Source organism: Neomonachus schauinslandi, chromosome 3, assembly GCF_002201575.2.
Source record: "Neomonachus schauinslandi chromosome 3, ASM220157v2, whole genome shotgun sequence".
NCBI lineage: Eukaryota > Metazoa > Chordata > Mammalia > Carnivora > Phocidae > Neomonachus > Neomonachus schauinslandi.
In genome coordinates this window covers 71,570,921-71,576,297 of record NC_058405.1, presented here as the reverse complement: position 1 = coordinate 71,576,297, position 5,377 = coordinate 71,570,921, and the positions used below count along the sequence as shown (strand labels likewise).

The 5,377-nt window shown below is 41.6% G+C and overlaps 1 pseudogene; it reads left to right on the top strand.

Annotated features, from left to right (window-relative positions):
* Positions 1–3,907: 3,907 nt before the first annotated feature.
* Positions 3,908–4,510, top strand: LOC110570211 (annotated as a pseudogene).
* The last annotated feature ends 867 nt before the right edge of the window (positions 4,511–5,377 follow it).

Here is a 5,377-nt window from a genome sequence, read left to right as displayed (position 1 = left end):
ATCAACTGTCGCAAAGGTACTACACTAATTCAAGAAGTTAATAATATGGGAAGCTGAGTGGGGGAAAGGGAGTATATGGAAACTTTCTGTATATACCCCTCAATATTATTGTAAACCTAAAACTGTAGTATATGTAGTATTTATATCTAAATATTATATATAGTGTGTATATAAAATACATTTATATAACTACTACATATTATATATAAAACTACATATTATATGTATAATTAGACTACCCAGTTGACCCTTGAACAAAATAGGGGCTAGGCCACCAAATTCCCTCCTCCCCATACCCCACCACACCCCCAGGCAGTTAAAAATCTGTGTATAACTTTTGACTCCCCAAAAACTTAACTACTAATAGCCTACAATTGACTGGAAGTCTTACAGGTTACATAAACAGTCAATTAACATATATTCTGTATGTCATATGTATTATATACTACATTCCTATAATAAAGTAAGCTAGAAAAAAAGTTATTAAGAAAATCGTAAAGAACAGAACATACATTTACAGTGCCGTACTGTAAAAATATGTGGACCTACACTATTCAAACCTGTGTTGTTGAAGGATCAACTGTATATTATCTACATTTATATATAATATAATAAAGTATATTTATATACACATATATATGTAAAGCACCTGGTATAGGTCTACATATAGAAAATATTCACTTAATAATAGTTATTATTAAGCAGATCAAGGAAACAGAGCTGTTTCATTTTCTAATGTTTCAAGACTGTATCCTGGATTGATTAAGCATGTAGGCTCTGGAGTCAGAGAACATGGCTTCAGATCCTGGCTTTGCAACTGCTAAGCTACATATAGTTAGGCAAATTACTTCATTTGCTCCAAGTTTCGCTCTCCTCATTCCTGAAACAAGGATTATGGTGCTGGTGATGAATGAATGGCGATATTCATGGAAAGCGTTTAGTACCCTAGCTGGTACCATAATGAATGCCCAGAGAACGTTACTATTAACTTCAACGGCTAGACTGATTTGTGGGGTCATGCAAAATGCTGAATTGGAGCATTTCATTTTCCATAATAAAGGAGTGTTCTTACAACGAGAAACTTTGCAGGAGAAGGCTGTCAGTTGTTGGCCCTGCAAGGACTGAGTGGTTAAGCCATCACTCTTCCGGTTCCCTGGGGGTCCAGGTGGGGAGGGAAAGAACATAGTTACCACTGCATTCTTCAGAAGACCTCTACTGTTACCTGACCAGCTCCTTTTTATTCTTCTGGAACCAGCACTATCCCCTTTTCTGGGAGATTCTGCTCTTGTCCCTCCCAACCTCCCCCACTCTTGCATCTTCAATAGGGACAACCAGTTCACAGAACCCCATCACTGTCAGCATAGAAATTTTTGGGGGGGTGGGAGGCTGCTGATCCAAGCCAATTATTTCCTGGCTACAGTGAAGACCCACAGCATGTGGGTAGATGACATGAACTGAGGTCACCTTAGAAGCCATCCCAAGTCCTTTGGGAATTGGAAAAAAGAGAAGTCTCTTTCCTCCCTGACAGCAGACCTGGACAGGTATCAGCTAGGTACCAGCAGCAGGCACAGTTGCAGCGATCTGGAATTAGCCAGCCTGAGAGAAGTGGACACAGGGAAGTCTAAGGGGAGGGATGAAGTGAGTGCTAATAGTGCCCAAGTCCCCATTCCAGTGCTCACTGAGGCTGCCCATCTGGAGAAGAGCCAGAGAGATGCTCCTTTTTGCCAAAGCCATTTGTGTTGGGTGTCTGTCACTTACATCCAAGAGTCCTGATTAATACAGCTTTTCTATCCTAGGGACAGTCTCCCCTGGGCCAGATGGGAAGAATTATAAACACCTTGACAAAACATGGCCCCTCTGGAAGAGACAGTGACATGCCTGGCGTCCATTAGCATTGAAAAGTACAGCCCTCGGGTTTAGAGGATTTGACTATTGGTTAGCTGATAGAGAATGAAATCAGATCTCTGCCAGATTTTCAGGAGACCTTTGAAGCCAGCTGTATGCATGACTATGTTACAGTAGAAAGTGCTTTTTCTTCACCACAGAGACGGTGTGCCTACCCTCGAGCAGAAGGGTCTTTCTTATGATGTACATCTTTGTTAGAATATACAGCTGTAAGAAAATGTGAGAGATGCCCACAAAGATTTATGTCCATGTATATTTAGCACAAGGTTATTTATAGTAGCAAAAGAAGAAAGCTCATAAATGTCCAAATATAAAGAGTAGGCTAAATACATTCAGATACATCCATAAAGTGGAATAGAATATTAAGTTGCCATTAAGTATCATGTTTTCAAACAATATTTAATGTTGTGGGAAGTACTCAGATTGTAAGAATAGGATACAGTGCTTTTGTCTGCAAAATTTTATATATACACACATATACACTTACATTAACATATATAAGCATAACTCTATACACACATATTATATATAATCAAGCTGGAAACATAAAAATGTTGTCCCTAGAAGGAGTTTTAGTTGTTTTGTATACTTACTTACCTCAATATTCTGCATTGAAAATTTACAACAAACTCAATAGATGTTGTTAAAAATCAGGATTGTAGCCAAAACAAGATGAAATTCTGCCTCCAGCCCCATCATCACCCCCAAAATCTATATAGTCACATAACACCCATGCCTTCATCCTCAACTCTCACTGGCCTTTGTGGTTTGTCAAGAAACCAACTCAGGCCTGCCATTCAACTATTGACGAGCTTTTCAGGCATTTAGTGCCAGGTAACCAGGGACACAGAGCACGAGCTCTGAAAAGTTGAGGATGTCCTATCTTCTCCATACATATTCAAAATAAAAATATTAAAATAATGGAGTCATCTAAGGGGCCGATTCCTGATTTTGGCTCAGGTCGTGATCTTAGGGTTGTAAGACTGACCTCTACATCGGGCTCCGCTCTCAGTGTGCGAAGTCTGCTTAAGATTCTCTCCCTCTGCCCCTCCCCCTCCCCTTTGTCCACCACCCTCCCCACCGCCCCCCCAACCCTCCTGGCCCACACGCCTGCTCTCTTTCTAAAAAAAAAATTATATATATATATATACATATATATACATATATATATATATAAATAAGTGTGAAGAAGTCTAACCATTTCCGTTTTTTTCCCTGCTGCCCTGATTCCCTTCAATGTTTTTCTTTCTCTAGCATTACATTTTTTTCAAATGAAAACCTTTTGGAGCCCCTGTTTAACTAGAGCCCTGGGCTTGGGCTTGCTTTGCCAGGTCAGCCCTCCAGTACTGACGGGAAGTAAGCTCTAACCTGAGCCCTGAGCCCTGGCAGGAGTCACCACTGAGAGAGGAATCTTCCTCACTCACCTTCCCAGTTTAAATTTGCTTAAAATGTGAAGGCCAATGGTCTGTATTTCCTATTGGGTTTCCATAGTGTTTGGAAGTATTTTGTGCTCCATGAAAAAAGTTTTTAACTAAATTCCCATACTTTTGCTGTGTCCTTTAACATACAAAATCCACTGACATATAAATTTAGGAAACACATGAGAACATTCTAGATTATATACTGTGTTAGGGACTGAATTGTGTCCCCCTAAAATTCTAATGTTGAAGCCCTAATCCCCAGAACTCAGAATGTGACCGTATTTGGAGATAGGGCCTTTAAAGAAGTGATTAAATTAAATGAGGCCCTAATCCAACATGACTGGCATCAATATATAGAGAGATGCCAGGGATGTGTGAGCCCAGAGGAGGGGCCACATGAGGACACAGTAAGAGGACGGCCATCGACAAGCTTCAAAAGAAGCTAAGCTTGCACCTCAGTCATGTGTCAGCCCAAGATGGCTGCACTCAGGCCAGTTGAACAAAGGTTGGACTGAGCCCCAACGTGGCCGAGGAAGACTGCTGGAGGTGCCAACTGCTATGAGGAAAGCATAAGGCTCTAGATGGAAAATCATGAACCAGAGGATACTGTCAAGGAAAACTTAATTTTCAATATCATAACCAGAAAAATTAACCAACTCCCAGAAGCAGAAAGAATCTACTTGAGCATGGATCAATATGTATTGGACCTAATGCTGCTTTCTGTGGTCTCACAGCAAATAGTCTCTTTGGACTCATCTTCAATGGGACACAGGCGCATATGGTTTGTCACAGCTGCTGGCTTTCCAATGGCAGTGATCTCAGTTTTGATGGAGTGTGTATCCTACAAAGGTTTGGTAAGTTGACCTTTGAATACAGGTGATTTGAATTGTGAAATCTGTACCATAACACGGGGTGGATTGGGTGGTCTTGTTTTTGGAAGTCTGTACCCTGTTTTCTCAGCTCTACCTATGAATGGTGGCCTCGCAGCCAGGTATGAGTCAGCCCTGCGATCAGAGAAAGGAAACATCTTAACCTACTGGATTAGAATTTCTAAGCCTGTCTTTAGAAAGATTTTATTTCCCATTTTTCTCCAGACTGTGTTTGCATCATATTTCAGATCTAGACAATATATACTAATTATAAAGGCTCTTCAGTCACCTGAACCTGGCCTAGAAATTCAGTGACTGTTAAACAAATGTGTACACAAAAATAAAATTCTAATGTGTGGGGAAAACAAAACAAAACAAAACAAAACAAAACCTAAGGATGTTGGCACCTTGATCTTAGACTCCCAGCCTCCAGAACTGTGAGAAAATAAATCTCTGCTATTTAAGGCCCCCTGTCTTATTATAGCAGCCCTAGCAAATTAATATATGGTGGAAATCGTATTTTCAAAGAACTGTCAGAGCTGCAAATGTCATGACCTAAGCACCAGCAGCGCAAACCTCTGGTTGTGCAGAAGCGGGGAGGCCCCATGCTGGTCACGGGACCAAGTAGAGGCAGAGCCAGGGCCTGGGACTGGCAGTGCGGGGCTCTTCGACACCTAAGACCCATGTCTCCGTTTGCTTATTGATCAATTTGTTGTCGTAAAGGTGTTTCACACAGTTGCTCTCTCCCACTTGGCTCCTGCACCCAGTGTGGATGATAGGAAAACCTTCGAGATCTCCACATCCTCCTTGACTACAGCATTTGCAGTCTCCTAGCTGTGCTGCCCCCACAGGCAGCCCACTTGCTTTCAGCTGATGTGAGCACTCTTGCTATGAGCTTCGGAAAGCTGTTGTTTCCCACTGTGAACAGAGGGGCAGAGTGGGGAAAACCGGACTTTGGCATCAGATAGGCGTGGGCGTGACTCTGGACTCCATTGCTCATCAGCTTGTAACTTTGATCAAGTTATTTAACATCTTACGGTCTCCTTAAGAGAGCGCAACACTATCAACCCTTGACTGATTGTTGAGAGGATTAAATGAGATAATGTGTGAAAGTGAGGGGGGGTGTCAACAAACACTAGCTCCATCCTACTCTGTGTTCTTTCCTCTATCCTCCTACTATTT